We start from the raw sequence: 22355 nt of genomic DNA, 5'->3' as shown, positions 1-22355 counted from the left end.
GGTCAGCGGGGGGAACTGATCATATGCGACCTGCGGGCGCTGCTCTCCTTCTCCTCCCCCCAGCCCAACCCCCCCCCAATGAATTGTCATCCGCAGCGCTGCGCTGTCCCCCACATTAGTGAACTAATCATATGTGACCCGCGGGTGTTCCCCCCCCGAAAGCGATGTCCCTGCAAGGGTTAAAAGACATCTGTACTGATTAATTTTACATATTCCTGTGCCCGGCTGCAAAAAAAAAAAATCATCTTTGACTCACCTTCCTGTGTTCCCTCATTGCTACGGAATGGCCTTATGGTCCTCATGTTGCTTCCGGGGACGTCACAGAGCCGTCAGTGTATCACCGGCCACAGTGATGTCCCGTCTCGGTCGGTGATAGGTTGAGCGCACTGTCATGTAAGGATCTGGCCTGCTCCTTACATGACAGTGCATTCAGCCTATCACCGGCCGGAGCGATGTCCCACCTCGGTCGGTGATAGGCTGAGTGCACTGTCATGTAAGGATCCGGCCGGCTCCTTACATAACAGTGTGCTCAGCCTATCACTGGCCCGAGGCGGGACATCACTGTGGCCGGTGATGCGCTGACGGCTCTGTGACGTTCCCGGAAGCAGAATGAGGACCCTGAGGCCATTATGGTAGCAACGGGGGAACGCAGGAAGGTGAGTCAAAGTTTATTTTGGTTTTTTTTTTCACAACCAGGCACAGGAATATGTTAAATTAATCAGTACAGATGTCCCTTAACCCTTGCGGGGACATCGCTTTGGGGGGGGGGGGGGAGAGCCCGCGGGTCACATATGACTAGTTCCCTAATGTGGGGACAGCGCAGCGCTGCGGATGACAATTCATTGGGGGGGGGGAAGAGCAGTGCCCGCGGGTCACATATGATAAGTTCCGTAATGTGGGGACTGCGGATGACAATTCATTCATTCCCTGATCTGGGGACTGCGGAGTCAGAAGCTGACGCAGGTTGAATCATGATAGCGCTGCAGCTGACATGTAACCCCTTCTACGCCATGGGGACCATGATAGACTTCTCCTGATTCCCCCTGCGGGCGCATGGTCCCCATTGCGGGGAAGGGGTGAACTGTCAGCCGCAGCGCTGATACAGGGCATTCAGCACATTGTGAGCCGGGTGCAGGGCTGGCTGACAGCGGGAGGAGACATCCATCCTCCCGCAGCAATTTAATGAATATTCATTACAGGGGTGTGGAAAAGCGGCAAAACATTTGCAGGAGAAAAAAAACAACAACGCCTGCAGCACAGACTTCTTTTCCACAACAGTGAACAAACATGGCCGTGAGTGTGGATGACAGTCAAAAGCAACCAGAAAAACTACTGAACTTCCGTCACAGAAAAGAGGTCAGTAAAAAAACAATTATGCTGTGGACAGATGTATAACATGTGAATTACAAAAGTGCTAAACTTGCTACAAACACGCTAAATAGCCATAAAACTGTGGTACCAGAGTACCCCTTTAACATGCGGGACACCGGCAGACAATGCCTATGTACTAGGGAAGCATCAATAAAATTTCCTGCGGAGCCAGAGTCCAAAAAGGCAAGAACGGAGATGATCTCTTTGGAGGGTAGGAAAAGCTGGACCGTCATATTTAAGCGTGATATTTACATCTAGGGAAGCCTCTCCCACAAACCCTATGTGCGAGCGTTTCCCTGTGACTGAGGATGCATAGGACAATCTTTTAGGAAGTGATCTGCACTGGCGCAACATAGGCACAGATTCTCAGTTCGTCTGCGAGTTCTTTCCTGTGGGGTCAGGCGAGGACGGTTCACCTGCATAGCCTCCACTGCGGGAGGTAATGTAGAGGGTTGCGGTGGCTGCTGGAAGACAGGTGCCAGATGAGGAAAGCACAGAGGTCGTGCAGACTCCCTTTCTTGGCGTAGTTCCTTATTACGTTCCTGAAACGGATATCAATCCGGGATGCTAACTGTATAAACTCATTCAGATTAGATGGCAAATCCCGTGCAGCTAGGACATCCTTGATTTGACTTAATAACCCTCTCTTGAAGTTGGCGCAAAGAGCTTCACCATTCCATGCTAACTCCGATGCCAGGGTACGAAACCGAATGGCATTCACCCCCACACAGGAGTTGCCCTGAGTAAGACTCAGCAATGCCGTCTCAGCGGAGGAGGCTCAAGCAGGTTCTTCGAAGACACCCCGAAATTCAGTGAGAAACGCCTGGAGATTGGTTGTGAGGGCATCACTGCGATCACAAAGCCGAGTTGCCCAGGCCAAAGCCCTTCCAGTTAAAAGACTGAGGATGAAGGCCACATTTGCTCTTTCCGTAGGGAACTGATCCATGAGTTCAATGTGCATGGAGAACTGAGTAACAAAACCACGACAGGACAGGATCCCCCTCATATTTCTCGGGAAGAGACAGACGGAGTCTTGATCTGGAGAAGATAGCAGGAGCGGAAGGTGCCACCAGAGCAGGAGGAGGAGGTTGTTGTTGTGGTGGTTGTTGCAGTGCAGTTAGCAACTGCTGCATCATGGCAGATAACTGGCTCAACTGTTGTGCCTGCTGGGCCAACTGCTGTGAATGGAGCGCCACGATGGAAGCGAGATCTGGACTATCAGGCAGACAAACCCCAATGGGCTCAATGGCCAGATCTTGCTGTAACGGAGCTGGATGTGGATCCTCTAACCTGTGTGGCTGATGACTCAAACCTTATCGGGGAGTGATATCTAATGTGCCACTCGTCTTCACCAGAGCCCACCGCAAGGCAGGATGGGCTTTCTGTGGCAGGCGACACCTAGGTCGCTACGCCCGACCACACAGGTTGACCACACAGGTAGCTGGGTAAGGCAAGGTATCGAAGGATAAGGCAGTAGCGTAGTCAAACATAGCAGAAGGTCAAGGCAGGCGGCAAAAGTGCAGAGTCTAATATTGTAGCGGAAGATCTGGAAACACGGGTAAGGCTAACAGTCTATAAGGGTCGCTTCATCTGAGGCTAGGGGCACTCAAGATCCGGCAGGGAAGTGTGGGAGGTGCAGGGACTTATAATGTGATGTCAGGTGCAAACAAAAATTATGGGCGCACTGGCCCTTTAAATTTCAGAGCTCAGGTGCGCTCGCGCCCTAAGAAACAGGGACACGCGCCGGAGCTGAGACCCAGAGGCAACGGAGCGAGGTGAGGGACGGGCTGGGATTCACATGCGGGTGCATCCAGTAATGCGAATCCCAGCCCTGCCGGCAGACGGGGACACCGGGACACTGCGCCCATGGCCGGAGCTTGCAGCCAGAGTGCAGTGTGTAACAACTTTTAATATAATTTCTTTGTATTTGAGACTTTCTAGGAAAATGGACAAAGAAAAAGCTAATATTTGTTGAGCCTTATAAACAGCAGGAAATCAGAACAAGCAAAGCTTCATCTGGACTTACTCTGAACAAAAACTTATACGGGGACATTTCTCATCGTTGCTTTGGTAATCGAGTTCTGTAGGCATTTTTTTCTTGCTTTTGGTTTTGCTTATGTGTGACACATTTATTATACTATCATGGTGGGTTGATAAATATGGCCTACATAAGCAAAAACCAATAAATCACTTTTGAATACAATTTTTTTTTGCACAAATAGGCAAAAACCAATAAATGACTTCAGAACATAAATTTGGAGCTTTGAAAAAAATGTGATATTTATCTATATATATATATATATATATAAAATAACAAAAAATAAGTTGGCCAGCACAATTGATTCCAAACTATTATATGAACCTGGCTTACAGGTGCAGGCTGATGGGTTAAGTATACAGCAACAGGAGAATACAGCAGCACACTGTTAGCACAAAGATATAGATAAAACATGAGTATATAGATGAAACATGAGTATATAGATAAAACATGAAAAGCTATACAGCTGTAGTGCAACAAATGAAAATATGAAATTATTAAATTATGAAACAGTGAGGTACTTAGCTTGCAAATTTGGTGGCCAAATAGCTTGGACCGTCCCACCACGGTAAGGTGACCTCATTTTGGGACGGACCCTACACTATGAATATGCCTCTGTGTTAACAGTTCAGCAGGCATTGCAGGATTTGAAACATCCAAGGCACCTTATATACACCTGAGCACTACAGCTGTATAGCTTTTCATGTTTTATCTATATACTCATGTTTCATCTATATACTCATGTTTTATCTATATCTTTGCACTAGCAGTGTGCTGCTGTATTCTCCTGTTGCTGTTTATTTAGCCCAGCAGCCTGCACCTGTAAGCCAGGTCCATATAATAGTTTGATACAATACAGAAATTTAGGTGCACTACTGTGGTAGATGTATACAATGACATTGGCTATCCCTCAACACGTTTTTTGTTGTTTTAAAAAAATTTATACTTGGAGGTGTGTAAACTCCATATGTTAATGTGCCTTGAACATTTTCCAGGCAGCATTAAGGTTGCACCTGTGAGGCCATGCACCTATATCAGCCAACTTGGGTGGGGCTTGTAGCCTGTCTCTCCCTCCTTCTATTGTATGTGTGCTCAGTCACACTGGAGGGAACAGGGAGCAGGCTGCATGTTGGCCTAGTGCTGCTGTAATTGCCCACTGGCCCCTGGTTTTTGCTTATTACGCACAGGTAGGTTAGCGTTAGGTCCCGCGCCATTTGAGAAACCTTGGTGTTGGTGTGCAGGCTCTGGTGTGTCCTTCATATAAGGATACACTAATGAATGTCTCAATTTTAACATCAGTGTTGAGGGATAGCCAATGTCATTGTATACATCTACCACAGTAGTGCACCTAAATTTCTGTATTGTATCAAACTATTATATGGACCTGGCTTACAGGTGCAGGCTGCTGGGCTAAATATACAGCAACAGGAGAATACAGCAACACACTGCTAGCACAAAGATATAGATGAAACATGAGTATATAGATAAAACATGAAAAGCTATACAGCTGTAGTGCTCAGGTGTATATAAGGTGCCTTGGATGTTTCAGATCCTGCAATGCCTGCTGAACTGTTAACACAGAGGCATATTCATAGTGTAGGGTCCGTCCCAAAATGAGGTCACCTTACCGTGGCGGGACGGTCCAAGCTATTTGGCCGCCAAATTTGCAAGCTAAGTACCTCACTGTTTCATAATTTCACAATTTCATATTTTCATTTGTTGCACTACAGCTGTATAGCTTTTCATGTTTTATCTATATACTCATGTTTCATCTATATACTCATGTTTTATCTATATCTTTGTGATATCAGTGAGCTGCTGTATTCTCCTCTTTCTGTGTATATATATATATATATATATATATATATATATATATATATATGTGTGTGTGTGTGTGTGTGTGTTTTTACCACTTTTTCCCCCCTAAATGCACTAACTCATTTTTTTTCCTTCTCATTTTCAGATCCGTGTATCTTGTGGATTACTTTAGATTCAGGGGAGTACAGTGATCAGCATTTTTTTTGGTTTAATGTTAATAAAATGGTTAATGAGGACTTTTGAGAGAGTGTTTTTTTTGGAATTAATTTTCTTTTAAATGTGTTGTTTTTTTATTTACTTGACAGGCTTAGTAGTGGAAGCTGTATTATAGACAGAGTCCATTACTAAGCGGAGGCTTAGCGCTAACCCCCAATTATTACCCCGGTACCCACGGCCACAGGGGTGTCGGGAGGAGCAGGTACCAACAGGCCTGGAACATCAAATATGTCGCTCCTGGGCCTAGGCGGTAACAGGCTGGCATTCTTTAGGCTGGGGAGGGACAGTAACAATTGTCCTCGCCCACCCTAGTAACATCAGGTTGTTGCTGCTTGGTTGGTATTTGGCTAAAAATAAAAATAGGGGGAATCTTATCTTTGTTTTGCATAAAAAATAATTAAAAAAAAAATGCATAGGGTTCCCCGTATTTTTATTTTCAGCCAAATACCAACCGAGCAGCAACAGCCTGACATTACCAGGGTGGGCGAGGACCATTGTTGCTGGCTCTCCCCAGCCTAAATAACGCCAGCCTGTTACCACCTAGGCCCAAGAGCGCCATATTTGACGCTCCGAGCCTGTTGGTACCCGCTCTTCCAGGAACCCCTGTGGCGGTGGGTACCAGGGTAATAATTGGGGGTTAGCGCTAGTTGTGTCGGGGGCTAACACTAAGCCCAGGCAGACAGCTTCCACTTCTAAGCCTGTCAAGTAAATAAAAAAAAACACAACACGTTTCAAAAAAATTTATTCCAAAAAACACTCCCCCACAAGCCCTCGTTAACCATTTTATTAACATTAAACAGATTTTAAAAAACGCTGGTCTCGAAGCAGTCTACCAAATCCGAAATAGTCCACAGGATACACGGATCTGAAATGAGAAAAAAAGAAAAATAAGCTAATACATTTATTGTCACCTGTCCACGCATGACTACAACTCCTAGCATGCCCTTACAGTAAGGATATGCTGGGAGTTGTAGGGGGGATTAACAATCTTCCGCACCACATGACTACAACTCCCAGCATATCCTTACTGTAAGGGCATGCTGGGAGTTGTAGGGGGGCGGGTGACAAGCCTGTCACCTGCCCCCTGCCGCACAACTACAACTCCCAGCATGTCCTTACTGTGAGGGCATGCTGGGAGTTGTAGTCATGTGGTGTGGGAGATTGTCACCCCCCCTCCTACAACTCCCAGCATGTCCTTACTGTAACAGCATGCTGGGAGTTGTAAGGGGGGTGACAAGCCTGTCACCTGCCGCACAACTACAACTCCCAGCATGCCCTTACAGTAAGGATATGCTGGGAGTTGGAGGGGGGGGGGGGGTAACAATCTCCCACACCACCTGACTACAACTCCCAGCATGCCCTTACAGTAAGGACATGCTGGGAGTTGTAGTTTTGCGGCAGGGGGCAGGTGACAGGCTTGTCACCCACCCCCCTACAACTCCCAGCATGCCCTTACAGTAAGGATATGCTGGGAGTTGTAGTCATGTGGTACGGGAGATTGTTACCCCCCCCCCCCTACAACTCCAAGCATATCCTTACTGTAAGGGCATGCTGAGACTTGTAGTTGTGCGGCCGGGATCAGGTGACAAGCTTGTCACCTGTCCCACCCTACAACTCTCCCAGCATGCCCTTACTGTAAGGGCATGCTGGGAGTTGTAGCCGTGCCAGCGAGGGAAGCGGGTGGTAATGTGCTCCGCTCCTTGGCTGCAGTGATCAGAGAATCACTGTAATTTTATATTTCCTGCCGGGTCACATGACACGGGACCCAGCAGGAAATTTGAAACTCTGCGGCGCTGTAGTAAGGAGCCCGGGCTGACATAATACTGCAGCCGCCCGGGACTCCCGCAGCCGGGCAGGGAGATGTGCAGAAACAGTCCCTGCCAACTCTCGGCATGTACAGCAGTGCTGAGGGATGACCGGGATGGCACCTACACATCTCCCTGCCCAGCTGTGGGAGTCCGGGGAGGCTGCAGAGTTATGTCAGCCCGGGCTCCTTACCAGGCGCTGCGGAGATGATAGTTGACAGAGCCCGGGCGGTTGAAATGAGGCTTTTAACATCTAGCAGAGCCACTGAGCTTTTAATCCCTAATGTAATATCAAATTTCCTGTGATTGGCTGCTTGGTCCTGGCCAATCGCGGGACCCAGCGGAAATATGAAATTACATTAGGGGAAATAGAAACTCAGCGGCGCCGAGGCATGTTAAAAGGAGCCCGGGCTGGAATCACTCTGCAGCCGCCCGGGTTCCTCCGATTTTATCCCCGCTACCCTAATATAATGATGGGGATGGGGATACTGCATTACATAGTTGTAGTCTTGCAACAGGTAGCAGACAGATGGGAGATGTGCGGCGCAGGAGACAAGGAGGGATGTCATTATGTTAGGGTAACAGGGTTAGAATTAGTGATGAGCGAACTTACAGTAAATTCGATTCGTCACAAACTTCTCGGCTCGGCAGTTGATGACTTATCCTGCATAAATTAGTTCAGCTTTCAGGTGCTCCCGTGGGCTGGAAAAGGTGGATACAGTCCTAGGAGACTCTTTACTAGGACTGTATCCACCTTTTCCAGCCCACCGGAGCACCTGAAAGCTGAACTAATTTATGCAGGATAAGCCATCAACTGCCGAGCCGAGAAGTTCGTGACGAATCGAATTTACTGTAAGTTCGCTCATCTCTAATTAGAATCAGACAGAGCCCGGGCGGCTGAAGAATGATGTACAGTTGTAATATATTTCCCGCTGGAGCTGTGATGTCGGCTGCCAGCGGGAAATATAAAATTTGCTCTCAAAAGCCGTTTTGTACGCCAGCTCTGGGCTGGCTTACATTTACGCATTTTTTGAGGGCTTGCGACTTTTTTTTTGCGCAGTTGCGACTGTCGCAGTTAATAAATACCAGACTACCCTTAGTCCATTTAAAAATTTTTACTACGTAGTTACGTTTTGGAAAACTTGCTTTTCTCTCTTTCCAGTCAAAATATCGCACGAAAAATCGCATAGTCGCAGGTGCGACATTTGTGCAACATTTTTAGTAGAAAAAAGAATTTCATCAGAGGTTCAATACATTTCACCCTACCATAAATCTAACATTGGGCTAGTCTTATAGAGCAATCCACTTTCTGGACACCACTATATGTATATATATATATATATATATATATATATATATATATATATATATATATATATATATATATATATATATATATATATATATATATATAACGAGCTGAGCTGCATAACCACACCCAGACAGACAGGAGACAGACAGGGAGCGTTTTTTTTTTTTTTTTAAAGAAAGTAGCAGTTTTTTTCTATTTCTATGGATAACCCTCTTAACAGATAGAGATGAACACTTACAACACCCCAAAAGGGCATTCCATAATTAGAGCTACCAGCCCCCACCTTCAATTGATGACCTAAGACTCAGAGCGACCAGGCTACCAAAAAGCCAATTAATTACACAGGTACAAGGACAAAGAAAGCAACAATCATATACCACTTGTGGTGACTTACAGCCCTTGACTGGAGAAAAACTGCAAGAAAACTACAACATATGCTACATAGGGATAACCGTCTGACAAAACAACTCAATCAGAGAAACATTTTAATAAGAAGCTCACAGCTCTATGAAACCTATCCCTGCAATGTAAGGACCTGAAAACCTGTTCTCACATAATGACAACAGATAGGATTCGTATCCTTGCTCTACCCCTTATGTGGTTCACTTGATTCTCTGCACTAAGGGGGGTATTTATGATTTTGTTCTTGTGCTTTTTTTGTTCTACATTTTTCGCATTGCGAGGTTTTTTTTTGCACTATTTGTGGGTTTCTTTTGGTATTTTTCACTTAGTTCTAAAATCTGTCTTTTTCAACTTTTGGTGTTGCTAGACATTTTTTTGGAATTGTCAGATGCAGTGGTCACGGATTTATGTACTCAGAGAAAGAGAGCGAGAGAGAGAGAATAAGGTAGAGAATAAAAACGTTTAAAGACATAAAAAGTAAAAAATGTAAAAGTCGCACAAAGGAACAGTAGAGCAGTTTGTCCACATAAAACAATCAGATATTTTTTTAAGGTACAAAAAAGCAATGGTAAAGATGTAAGAAACAATAAGATTGTTAACAATGGGCGACATCTTACAATTTCATGTGCCCAAGTTAAAAAAATATCCAAGTGATGATAACAAAATATAAAAAAAAGGTGAAAGGTAAAAAAAATATTACCTGTTCAACTAAAACCTCCATCTCTCGATCAGCTTGAGGTAGAAGCCACCTCTGCCCCTCTCTTTGCAGACCTTCTTTTAGACATTAATTTGCCTTAAAATTAAAACTAAAACATAGAAAGCCAAACACACAGACAAACAGGTACGAAAGCCCGCCATGCAACATCTGATTTATTTTTGTTAGCCAATAAAAGGTATCATAACTGCAAGGTTGCATTTTTCTCTCTCTTTTGTTCAGTTCCTGGCAATGGCATTGCTTTTCAGTCATGGTATGGTGGTATTGTTCAGTTCTAGTATGGTATTGTTATTCAGTTATTGTATGGTGGTATTTTTCTGTTCTAGTTTGGTGGTTTTATTCAGTCACAATATGACGGTATCATTCTGTTCTGGTATGACATTGTTATTCAGTCACGGTATGGTGATATTTTTCTGTACTTGTATGTTGAGGTTATTCATTCATTGTACGCAGTATTTGTTACCAACCAAAAAGAGCGGGTGGTAGGTTATCTATAAAATCACTATTTGTCTACACTAGACCGAAAATAATGATAAAATATCCCTCTTACACCACCCAATTTAAAGGTATCACTGCCACCACCTGTCAATTTCAAGCTGACAGGAAGCTATCAATCCAATCTGGATATGTTACAATTCCCAAATATAATCTACTATCCCCAGTAGTATATCAAAAGAACAGGTGAGTAAATTCAAGACTATGACTTAACTATCTTCAAGGTCAATGTGCGTCCTTTTTTTTACCAAACATAAGGCGGGGCTTAATAAATGAATGATTTATTATGAAAAAAAAAATATTCACAATACATATAAAAACAGATATTAACAATATGAAGTTTCACCACACAGAAAATAAAAATAAATGGGGAATACTAGAATCCTTACTTGCAAAAAGTTACAGAGTTCTATTCTATGGGGTCTGGTAGGAGATGGTGTCTGGACAAAATTAGACCTTGTCCCCCATGCAAGCGCACCCTAGCCCCCACAGGTCTGTAATTTTATACCCTGCTATGGAAAGGAGACACCTCTATGTTCAGCCCCTGGGCGGGACAAGGAGTAGAGATAGATGTTGCCCACTTCCTTATGATACCTTTATGCCCAAAGAATAGGACATTTCCTCTATCTTCTATCATGGGCCAGGAACCCACATCATTTTCTTAAATTTGGGTTCTCCATCAAATCCTCTTTCTAGGGGTACCTGACATGACCCCCTTAGTGTGTTTAATTTACCCAGTGCATACATTTCGGGCAGGGATCAATACACAAGGGTCATGTGAGGACTCATTTTAAAGGTAGTATGATGGGGAATCCAACCGTATAAGATAGGGGCTGCGGACATACTTCCCTGACCCCCATATTTAAGATTGGAAGATATGGCATTTTCACAGGGGGTAAACTTCCCATACCTCTCTTTCATCTATTGACACCAGGTCTTGGAGTCTGTTCAGCTGGTGAAGGTGTAAAATTTACCATCCAGGCAAACAGTGTCCATTAATTGGTACGGTTATGTTAATTTCCCCCAAATCGTCACTTGATGCAATAGCTTAGATTGTTGTCTCTTGGTAGTTTGATCAAACAGGATGGATTCTTATGAATATTAAACTAACACAGATAAGGGGAATGGAATTAAAATTTGTGCATACCGAGGGGCATTTATGCAGGATATATACCAGTAATGAATGACAATCACAATGTAATATGGATACATAATTTAGCTATTGTACAGTATCTATCTCAAATTGTTTTTTTTTTTCACATAATGCATCCGTTTATACCCATGTAGATTTGTGAAACGAAAATACCATTGTATTGTTTATTCAGTCATTGTATGCAGTATTGTTCAAAAACAAATGGGGGAACATAGTCTAAAGCAATGTTTACAGATTGGACAAAATTATGTTTTTTAGACCAAGGGCCAGACCCCCACGGGTGGGGTGTGCGGGGGGTTGGTCAAATTGAGGTTTTGCCTAGGGCAGCAAAAATCCTTGCACCAGCCCTAACTAGGTTCTTCACCACCCATGATGGACCTAGTTAGGGCTGGTGCAAGGATTTTCGCCGCCTTAGGCAAAACCTCAATTTGATGCCCGCCCCCACCCCCCACCCGTGGGGGTCTGGCTCTTGGTCTAAAAAACATATTTTTGTCAAATCTGTAAACATGGCTTTGAATTGTGTTCCCCATTTGTTTGTGAACAATACTGCATACAATGACAATAAACAATACAATGGCTATCTCGTTTCACAAATCTACATGGGTATAAACGGATGCATTATGTGAAAAAAAAAACAATTTGAGATAGATACTGTATACGTAGGAATCCCCCTTGTGCCTGATTTGTTTTGATAACCTGATGCCCTTGGTTACAAACCACTAAGGGCTTGTTCACACACATGCAGTATTTTTTCTTCCGTAAAAAAAATGGAAGAAAACATGGACATCATAATTTTAACATTGAAGTCTATGGCAAATGGATGAACCTTTAATGTCATCAGTTTGCACCCGGGTTTAAAATATCCGTAATTACATCTGAGCATGCTCAGAACTTTCAGAAGAGGTGACATCAGCAGACTCCTACAGTGTTGTGGGACTACTACTACTCTCATCATGGAAACAAGTCTGTTCCATGATGAGAGTAGTAGTTCCCCGGCTGCCGGAGTCTGCCGGTGGAGGGGGGGACTACATTAGTGTTTGTACTACTATCCCCATCATGGATCAGACTCTGTTGCATGATGGGGGTAGTAGTACAAGGGCTGAGGGATTGATCAAACTGGGTCTCACTTCTGACACCCAATGCGATCAGAAGTTATTAAGCAGGGGAGCGGGCGGCATGGTCCGCAACCCTGCGATCACCGATGTATTTTACTTTCATTTTTAAATTCCCCGCATGGATCTCTGAATGGCCGGTACTGAGGAGCCATTCACAGGGTTTTTTAAATGGACAATGTATATTAAAAGTGCTGTGGGGGGCAAGATATATAGCGCTTTATATCTAGCCCCCCAGCACATAGTTACATAGTTACATAATTACATAGTTAGTACGGTCGAAAAAAGACATATGTCCATCAAGTTCGACCAGGGAATTAAGGGGTAGGGGTGTGGCGCGATATTGGGGAAGGGATGGGATTTTATATTTCTTTATAAACATTAATGTTATTTTGTTCCATGAATGTATCTAATCCTGTTTTAAAGCTGTTAATTGTTCCTGCTGTGACCAGTTCCTGAGGTAGACCATTCCATAAATTCACAGTCCTCACGGTAAAGAAGGCGTGTCGCCCCTTGAGACTAAACTTTTTCTTCTCCAGACGGAGGGAGTGCCCCCTCGTCCTTTGGGGGGGTTTAACCTGGAACAGTTTTTCTCCATATTTTTTGTATGGGCCATTAATATACTTATATACGTTTATCATATCCCCCCTTAAACGTCTCTTCTCAAGACTAAACAATTGTAACTCCTTTAATCGCTCCTCATAGCTAAGATGTTCCATGCCCCATATTAGTTTAGTCGGGCGTCTCTGATCCCTTTCCAACTCCGCAGTGTCCCTTTTATGGACAGGTGCCCAAAACTGAACAGCATATTCCAGGTGAGGCCGTACCAATGCTTTATAAAGGGGGAGTATTATGTCCCTGTCCCTGTGCCTCTTTTGATACATGACAATATCCTGCCGGCTTTGGAAGCAGCAGCCTGACATTGCATGCTATTCTGTAGTCTGTGATCTACAAGTACTCCCAGATCCTTCTCTACCAGTGACTCTGACAGTTTAATCCCCCCTAAGACATACGATGCATGCAGGTTATTAGTACCCAGATGCATAACTTTACATTTATCCACATTGAACCTCATTTGCCAAGTGGATGCCCAGACACTTAGTCTATCCAAGTCATCTTGTAACTTATGCACATCCTCTATAGACTGTACCGTGCTACAAAGCTTGGTGTCATCTGCAAAGATAGAAACAGAGCTGTTAATACCATCCTCTATATCATTGATAAATAAATTAAACAACAGCGGGCCCAGTACTGAACCTTGGGGTACACCACTAATAACCGGGGACCAATCAGAGTACGAATCATTGACCACCACTCTCTGGGTACGATCCATGAGCCAGTGTTCAATCCAGTTACAAACTAAAATTTCCAAACCCAAAGACCTTAACTTACCTGTCAGACGTCTATGAGGGACAGTATCAAACGCTTTAGCAAAATCCAGAAACACTATATCCACAGCCATTCCTCTGTCAAGGCTTCTACTCACCTCTTCATAAAAGCAAATTAGATTGGTTTGACAACTTCTATCCTTAGTAAACCCATGCTGGCTATCACTTATAATACAATTATCCCCTATGTATTCCTGTATGTAATCCCTTATAAGTCCTTCAAACAATTTACCCACTGTCACGATGCCGGCTGGCAGGTAGTGGATCCTCTGTGCCAGAGAGGGATTGGCGTGGACCGTGCTAGTGGACCGGTTCTAAGCCACTACTGGTTTTCACCAGAGCCCGCCGCAAAGCGGGATGGTCTTGCTGCGGCGGTAGTGACCAGGTCGTATCCACTAGCAACGGCTCACCTCTCTGGCTGCTGAAGATAGGCGCGGTACAAGGGAGTAGGCAAAAGCAAGGTCGGACGTAGCAGAAGGTCGGGGCAGGCAGCAAGGATCGTAGTCAGGGGCAACGGCAGAAGGTCTGGAAACACAGGCAAGGAACACACAAGGAACGCTTTCACTGGCACTAAGGCAACAAGATCCGGCAAGGGAGTGCAGGGGAAGTGAGGTGATATAGGGAAGTGCACAGGTGAACACACTAATTGGAACCACTGCGCCAATCAGCGGCGCAGTGGCCCTTTAAATCGCAGAGACCCGGCGCGCGCGCGCCCTAGGGAGCGGGGCCGCGCGCGCCGGGACAGAACAGACGGAGAGCGAGTCAGGTAGGGGAGCCGGGGTGCGCATCGCGAGCGGGCGCTACCCGCATCGCGAATCGCATCCCGGCTGGCAGCGGAATTGCAGCGCCCCGGGTCAGAGGACGTGACCGGAGCGCTGCCGCGGGGAGAGTGAAGCGAGTGCTCCGGGGAGGAGCGGGGACCCGGAGCGCTCGGCGTAACAGTACCCCCCCCCTTGGGTCTCCCCCTCTTCTTAGAGCCTGAGAACCTGAGGAGCAGACTTTGTCTAGGATGTTGTCCTCAGGTTCCCAGGATCTCTCTTCAGGACCACAACCCTCCCAGTCCACTAAAAAAAAATTTTTCCCTCTGACCTTTTTGGCAGCTAAAATTTCTTTGACCGAGAAGATGTCCGAGGAGCCGGAAACAGGAGTGGGAGGAACAGATTTGGGAGAAAAACGGTTGAGGATGAGTGGTTTGAGAAGAGAGACGTGAAAGGCATTAGGGATACGAAGAGAGGGAGGAAGAAGAAGTTTATAAGAGACAGGATTAATTTGACACAAAATTTTGAAAGGACCAAGATAGCGTGGTCCCAACTTGTAGCTAGGGACACGGAAGCGGACATATTTAGCGGAGAGCCATACCTTGTCTCCAGGGGAAAAAACGGGGGGAGCTCTTCTTTTCTTATCCGCGAACTTCTTCATGCGTGATGAAGCCTGTAAGAGAGAATTTTGGGTCTCTCTCCATATGATGGAAAGGTCACGAGAAATTTCATCCACAGCGGGCAGACCAGAGGGCAAGGGAGTAGGGAGGGGGGGAAGAGGGTGACGGCCGTACACCACGAAAAATGGGGATTTGGAGGAAGACTCAGAGACCCTGAAGTTATACGAGAATTCGGCCCATGGGAGGAGATCTGCCCAGTCATCCTGGCGGGAGGAAACAAAATGTCGCAAATAATCACCCAAGATCTGGTTAATCCTTTCTACTTGTCCATTGGACTGGGGATGATATGCAGAAGAAAAATTTAATTTAATCTTGAGTTGTTTACAGAGAGCCCTCCAGAATTTAGACATGAATTGGACGCCTCTATCCGAGACAATCTGCGTAGGCAACCCGTGAAGACGAAAAATGTGTACAAAAAATTGTTTAGCCAACTGAGGCGCAGAAGGAAGACCAGGAAGAGGGATGAAATGTGCCATTTTGGAGAATCGATCAACGACCACCCAAATAACAGTGTTGCCACGGGAAGGGGGTAAATCAGTAATAAAATCCATACCAATCAGAGACCAAGGCTGTTCGGGGACAGGCAGAGGATGAAGAAAACCAGCGGGCTTCTGGCGAGGAGTCTTATCCCGGGCACAGATAGTGCAGGCTCGCACAAAGTCCACAACATCCGTCTCCAGAGTCGGCCACCAATAGAAGCGGGAGATGAGTTGCACAGATTTCTTGATACCCGCATGACCTGCGAGATGGGAGGAGTGACCCCATTTGAGGATTCCGAGGCGTTGGCGAGGAGAAACAAAGGTCTTTCCTGGAGGAGTCTGCCTGATGGAGGCAGGAGAAGTGGAGATCAGGCAGTCAGGTGGAATGATGTGTTGCGGAGAGAGTTCAACTTCTGAGGCATCCGAGGAACGAGAGAGAGCATCGGCCCTAATGTTCTTATCGGCAGGACGAAAGTGAATCTCAAAATTAAATCGGGCAAAGAACAGAGACCACCGGGCCTGGCGAGGATTCAGCCGTTGGGCAGACTGGAGGTAGGAGAGGTTCTTGTGGTCGGTGTAGATAATAACAGGAGAACTTGATCCCTCCAGCAGATGCCTCCATTCCTCAAGTGCTAATTTAATGGCTAGAAGCTCTCGATCCCCGATGGAGTAGTTCCTCTCCGCTGGAGAGAAGGTCCTAGAGAAAAAACCACAAGTGACAGCATGCCCGGAAGAATTTTTTTGTAGAAGAACAGCTCCAGCTCCCACTGAGGAGGCATCAACCTCCAATAGGAAGGGTTTGGAAGGGTCAGGTCTGGAGAGGACGGGAGCCGAAGAAAAGGCAGACTTGAGTCGTTTAAAGGCGTCTTCTGCTTGAGGAGGCCAGGACTTGGGATCAGCATTTTTTTTGGTTAAAGCCACGATAGGAGCCACAATGGTAGAAAAATGTGGAATAAATTGCCTGTAATAATTGGCGAACCCCAAAAAGCGTTGGATAGCACGGAGTCCGGAGGGGCGTGGCCAATCTAAGACGGCAGAGAGTTTGTCTGGATCCATCTGTAGTCCCTGGCCAGAGACCAAATATCCTAGAAAAGGAAGAGATTGGCATTCAAACAGACATTTCTCAATTTTGGCATAGAGTTGGTTGTCACGAAGTCTCTGAAGAACCATACGGACATGCTGGCGGTGTTCTTCTAGATTGGCAGAAAAAATTAGGATATCGTCCAGATATACAACAACACAGGAGTATAACAGATCACGAAAAATTTCATTGACAAAGTCTTGGAAGACGGCAGGGGCGTTGCACAGTCCAAAGGGCATGACCAGATACTCAAAGTGTCCATCTCTGGTGTTAAATGCCGTTTTCCACTCGTCCCCCTCTCTGATGCGGATGAGGTTATAGGCGCCTCTTAAGTCCAATTTAGTGAAGATGTGGGCACCTTGGAGGCGATCAAAGAGTTCAGAGATGAGGGGTAAGGGGTAGCGGTTCTTAACCGTGATTTTATTAAGACCGCGGTAGTCAATGCAAGGACGTAGGGAGCCATCTTTTTTGGACACAAAGAAAAATCCGGCTCCGGCAGGAGAGGAGGATTTACGGATAAAGCCCTTTTTTAGATTCTCCTGGACGTATTCGGACATGGCAAGAGTCTCTGGGGCAGAGAGAGGATAAATTCTGCCCCGGGGTGGAGTAGTGCCCGGGAGGAGGTCGATAGGGCAATCATAAGGCCTGTGAGGAGGTAGAGTCTCAGCTTGTTTTTTGCAGAAAACATCCGCGAAGTCCATATAGGCCTTAGGGAGACCGGTTACTGGAGGAACCACAGAGTTACGGCAAGGGTTACTGGGAACCGGTTTTAGACAGTTCTTGGAACAAGAGGACCCCCAACTCTTGATCTCCCCAGTGGACCAATCCAGGGTAGGGGAATGAAGTTGAAGCCAGGGAAGTCCAAGGAGAATTTCCGAGGTGCAATTGGGGAGGACCAAAAGTTCAATCCTCTCATGATGAGATCCGATGCTCATAAGAAGGGGCTCCGTGCGGAAACGTATGGTACAGTCCAATCTTTCATTATTTACACAATTGATGTAGAGGGGTCTGGCGAGACTGGTCACCGGGATGTTGAACCTGTTGACGAGAGAGGCCAAAATAAAATTTCCTGCAGATCCAGAGTCCAAGAAGGCCACTGTAGAGAAGGAGAAGGCAGAGGCAGACATCCGCACAGGCACAGTAAGACGTGGAGAAGCAGAGTAGACATCAAGGACTGTCTCACCTTTGTGCGGAGTCAGCGTACGTCTTTCCAGGCGGGGAGGACGGATAGGACAATCTCTCAGGAAGTGTTCGGTACTAGCACAGTACAGGCAGAGGTTCTCCATACGGCGTCGTGTCCTCTCTTGAGGTGTCAGGCGAGACCGGTCGACCTGCATAGCCTCCACGGCGGGAGGCACAGGAACAGATTGCAGGGGACCAGAGGAGAGAGGAGCCGAGGAGAAGAAACGCCTCGTGCGAACAGAGTCCATATCTTGGCGGAGTTCCTGACGCCTTTCGGAAAAACGCATGTCAATGCGAGTGGCTAGGTGAATAAGTTCATGTAGATTAGCAGGAATTTCTCGTGCGGCCAGAACATCTTTAATGTTGCTGGATAGGCCTTTTTTGAAGGTCGCGCAGAGGGCCTCATTATTCCAGGACAATTCTGAAGCAAGAGTACGGAATTGTACGGCATACTCGCCAACGGAAGAATTACCCTGGACCAGGTTCAACAGGGCAGTCTCAGCAGAAGAGGCTCGGGCAGGTTCCTCAAAGACACTTCGGATTTCCGAGAAGAAGGAGTGTACAGAGGCAGTGACGGGGTCATTGCGGTCCCAGAGCGGTGTGGCCCATGACAGGGCTTTTCCGGACAGAAGGCTGACTACGAAAGCCACCTTAGACCTTTCAGTGGGAAACAGGTCCGACATCATCTCCAGATGCAGGGAACATTGGGAAAGAAAGCCACGGCAAAACTTAGAGTCCCCATCAAATTTATCCGGCAAGGATAAGCGTATCCCAGGAGCGGCCACTCGCTGCGGAGGAGGTGCAGGAGCTGGCGGAGGAGATGACTGCTGAAGCTGTGGTAGTAACTGTTGTAGCATAACGGTCAGTTGAGACAGCTGTTGGCCTTGTTGCGCTATCTGTTGTGACTGCTGGGCGACCACCGTGGTGAGGTCAGCGACAACTGGCAGAGGAACTTCAGCGGGATCCATGGCCGGATCTACTGTCACGATGCCGGCTGGCAGGTAGTGGATCCTCTGTGCCAGAGAGGGATTGGCGTGGACCGTGCTAGTGGACCGGTTCTAAGCCACTACTGGTTTTCACCAGAGCCCGCCGCAAAGCGGGATGGTCTTGCTGCGGCGGTAGTGACCAGGTCGTATCCACTAGCAACGGCTCACCTCTCTGGCTGCTGAAGATAGGCGCGGTACAAGGGAGTAGGCAAAAGCAAGGTCGGACGTAGCAGAAGGTCGGGGCAGGCAGCAAGGATCGTAGTCAGGGGCAACGGCAGAAGGTCTGGAAACACAGGCAAGGAACACACAAGGAACGCTTTCACTGGCACTAAGGCAACAAGATCCGGCAAGGGAGTGCAGGGGAAGTGAGGTGATATAGGGAAGTGCACAGGTGAACACACTAATTGGAACCACTGCGCCAATCAGCGGCGCAGTGGCCCTTTAAATCGCAGAGACCCGGCGCGCGCGCGCCCTAGGGAGCGGGGCCGCGCGCGCCGGGACAGAACAGACGGAGAGCGAGTCAGGTAGGGGAGCCGGGGTGCGCATCGCGAGCGGGCGCTACCCGCATCGCGAATCGCATCCCGGCTGGCAGCGGAATTGCAGCGCCCCGGGTCAGAGGACGTGACCGGAGCGCTGCCGCGGGGAGAGTGAAGCGAGCGCTCCGGGGAGGAGCGGGGACCCGGAGCGCTCGGCGTAACACCCACAATGCACGTTAAACTTACCGGTCTATAGTTTCCTGGGGAAGACCTAGAGCCCTTTTTGAAGATTGGCACCACATTCGCCTTGCGCCAGTCCCTTGGCACAATACCAGACACCAGAGAATCTCTAAATATCATGAACAGGGGTACAGATATTACTGAACTTACCTCTCTAAGAACTCTTGGGTGTAGTCCATCCGGCCCTGGGGATTTGCTTACATTTATATCACTTAACTTACCTTGTACCATCTCTACATTAAGCCAGTTCAATACATTATATGATGTGTTACCAGCACTGACCTGGCCAATGTCAGCTCCTTCTTCCCTAGTATATACAGAACTAAAGAACCCATTCAGTAGCTCCACTTTCTCTTGATCGCCTGTGACAACCTCCCCATTATCATTATTAAGGGGTCCTACATGCTCTGTCCTTGGTTTTTTTGCATTTATGTATCTAAAAAAATATTTAGGATTAGTTTTGATTTCTTTGGCCACCTGTCTCTCGTTTTGAATTTTTGCTGTTTTTATTACATTTTTACAGATTTTATTAAGCTCTTTGTACTGTTTAAATGTTATCGCTGACCCATCAGATTTGTATTTTTTGAAGGCTATTTTTTTGTTGTTTATTGCTCTTTTAACATCATTTGTCAGCCATGTAGGATTTAGTTTTAATCATTTATATTTGTTCCCCTTTGGTATATATTTAGCTGTATAGTTATTTAGAGTTGATTTAAAGATGTCCCATTTACCTTCTGTATCAGTATTTGACAACACCTCCCTCCAGTCTATGTCCTGTAGTGCAGCTCTCAGCCCAGGGAAGTTTGCATTTTTAAAGTTATATGTTTTTGCCTTCCCCGCCTGTCTTTGTTTTCTACATTTTAAGTCAAAAGTAACTATATTGTGCTCGCTATTACCAAGGTTTTCCCGCACAGTTACATTACCAACCAGCTCTGCGTTGTTGGAAATGATCAGATCCAACAAGGCATCACTTCTTGTTGGGTCCTCCACAAACTGGCCCATAAAATTATCCTGCAATAAATTTAGGAATTGTCGCCCCTTTGTAGTTTTAGCCAACCCCGGACCCCAATCTATATCTGGATAGTTAAAATCTCCCATTATTACCACTGTACCTGCCCGGGCGGCCCTCTCTATTTGTTTATGAAGCTGAACTTCTATCTCTTCAGTGATATTAGGGGGTCTGTAGATTACCCCAAGTATTATTTTTTCAGTATTTCCCTCCTTTTGTAATTCTACCCACAGTGATTCCACCTCCTCAAAATCATCACACACTATGGCATCGTTCACACTGACTTTCATACCACTTCTTAGCACATTTATAAAGATATAACCCCAGCCAGCGCAAAAATATATACCCTGCAGTATGTATATGTGACCCCCCCCCCCCCCCGAGCATTTATAATGTAACCCCTGCAGGCGCATTTATAATTATATAACCCCGCTGGCGCATTTATGTGACCCCCTGCTGGCGCATTTGTCATTAATGCAGCTCTATCTGTGAAAAGCATTTTACTTGCAGAGCATCGCACCAGCCGCCGCCGACGCGATGCTGCTGATAGAATACTATTCATACATAGCGCTGCAGGGGCATATTATATAGAAGTGCTGTGGAGGCCAGATATATAGTATTATCTGGCCCCCACAGCACTTCTATATAATATGCCCCTGCAGCGCTATGTATGAATAGTATTCTATCAGCAGCATCGCGCCGCCGGTGGCTGGTGCGATGCTCTGCGCATAAAATGCTTTTCACAGATAGCGCTGCATTAATGACAAATGCGCCAGCGGGGGGGTCATATAAATGCGCCGGCGGGAGGGGGTCACATGAATGCGCCGGCGGGGGTATATATTGATAATTGCGCCGGCGGGGGCTATATAATTATAAATGCAAAAAAAAAGAAAAAGAAAAATACGACTGGCACTGCTTGTAGCTGTGTATGCGGATTTAGGTGTGCAGATGGCTGGCTGGTAGTTGCATGTAGAGTAGCGGTGGTGCTCTGGCTTGACACAGTATGGTACAGCAGAGATATGAAGAAATAGAAATAGTCAGCCACTCACCAGTGCTTCTCACTCTTCTTTATTGTAGAGAATACTCACATAACATAGACAACAGAGAGGGACACAATTGGGGGGATATGTGGAAGGCGACAGCAGCTGTTGTTTCGCATGGTTCACGTGCTTCGTCTGGCCTTAGTAACACAGGTTTACACAGGGGTATATATACAGGTGTGTACACGTAACTCCACCAATCACCTTACAAACAAGGAACACCATGTGATTAAAACGTAACCTGTAGGAGGGACCAGGTAAGTCGGTAAAAAGTTATTATAAATGCACCTGCAGGGGTTACATTATAAATGCGCCGGCGGGGGGTCACATATATATATACTGCGAGGTATATATTTTTGCGCTGGCGGGGGTTATATTTTTATAAATGCACTGGGGGGACTAGATATATAGTGCTATATATCTTTCCCCCCCACAGTGCTTTAAATATACATTGTCCATTTTAAAAACCCTGCAGGGAGCACTGAATGACTCCTCGGTACCGGTCATTCAGAGCTCCCTGCTGGGAATTTAAAAATGAAAGTAAAATACACCGGTGATCGCAGGGTTGCCGCCCGCTCCCCTGCTTAATAACTTCTGAT

The sequence above is a fragment of the Hyla sarda genome, chromosome 1 (genome assembly GCF_029499605.1).
Source record: "Hyla sarda isolate aHylSar1 chromosome 1, aHylSar1.hap1, whole genome shotgun sequence".
Lineage (NCBI taxonomy): Eukaryota > Metazoa > Chordata > Amphibia > Anura > Hylidae > Hyla > Hyla sarda.
Note: the sequence above shows the minus strand (reverse complement) of the source record.